The following is a 1,362-nucleotide window of genomic DNA, read 5'->3' on the forward strand; positions in this document are numbered from 1 at the left end:
TCCCGTGAATGAACTGTCAAAGCCATCATTATTTGCAGGAAAAAAAAGATTAAACAAAGCAACTGATGAAAAAAATAAAATATGTTTCACATCACATAAACTCTTCTTGAACAATCATGCAACATATAGTATGTCTCCCATGTGACTCAGCTGAGTCCTCGATGGCATCATGAACGACAAATTTCTTCTTCTTCTTCTTGGTTAGATCAAAGGGTGCAAGCTAAGGATGACCAAAGAAAATTAAAACCACACAATCATGATTTATCAGGCAAAATAAAAGAACCGATGATGAATTTATTAAAGATGAGGAGATGTAGAGACTAAAGAAGAAAAACTGATTCATGAAACTCAAAGAGCCAAACTGTGTTTCTTAGATGAGTCATGAACCGATGATTAAAAATTGAAAGCCCTAAACTTCCATTGAATAGAACGCTTACAGACCAAAGAGGTTTATTGGGCTTTTTTTTAATGAATCTCATTTCAAAACGTGAGTTATAAAGTATTTATTAAATCATTAGATAAAATAAATAAGTGTGAGTCCCACAGAGAAAACCGAAGAAGCAAAGGTTTCCGACCTTCATAAATATATATTTGTTTCAGCCATCAATGTACAAAGAATCTTTTAGCTCAGTGGTATAAATGTTGTTGTTTAGATCTCAATTACCCGGGTTCGAGTCACAGACTTGACATTTTTTTTTGCACTTTTTAAAAATATGACCCACATATCGCTGACGTGTCGCATCAGGAGTGATGCAACTGCCCTATTATAATGTAGATTATAGTTCTAAAATATCTGGTTTTGACCGACTAAGTTTTTCCTATAAATAGGACCTTTGTAACATCGAAACTGAAGTAAGAAAAAAGAAAAAAGTTGATAATCTCTCTCTCACTTATCACTGTCAATTTTCCAGAATTTATAAAATAATAAACACTCAACTCTCTTCCTCTCACGTTCAATCTCTCTCTCTCCTTTTACCACCAAATACAAAAAAATATATATACTCTTCACCTTTATTTACAACACGTTATCAGCACGAAGCCCTGACCAACTGAGACTTATCAATCCGAAAGTTCTTAAACCAGCCGAGGTAATGTTTAAATTTATGTATTTCAATATACCTAATTTATTTAAATTTTATTATTATTTCGGAGTGAGAGGTTGGACCCTCTCCGTTTATTTTTCGGGATGATAGGCGCTGCCTTTCCCGACTGATCGTTATGGTAGGCTATGCCTTCACGATCAGAGAAACACGTGGTAGGCTTTGCCTCCGTGAATAAAAATAAAAGGTCAAAAATGGTAAACTATCTCCTCGGACCTTGAAATAAGTAAAAGTCAAAATGGTAGACCATGTCTCCTCGGAC

Source organism: Brassica oleracea, chromosome C7, assembly GCF_000695525.1.
Source record: "Brassica oleracea var. oleracea cultivar TO1000 chromosome C7, BOL, whole genome shotgun sequence".
NCBI lineage: Eukaryota > Viridiplantae > Streptophyta > Magnoliopsida > Brassicales > Brassicaceae > Brassica > Brassica oleracea.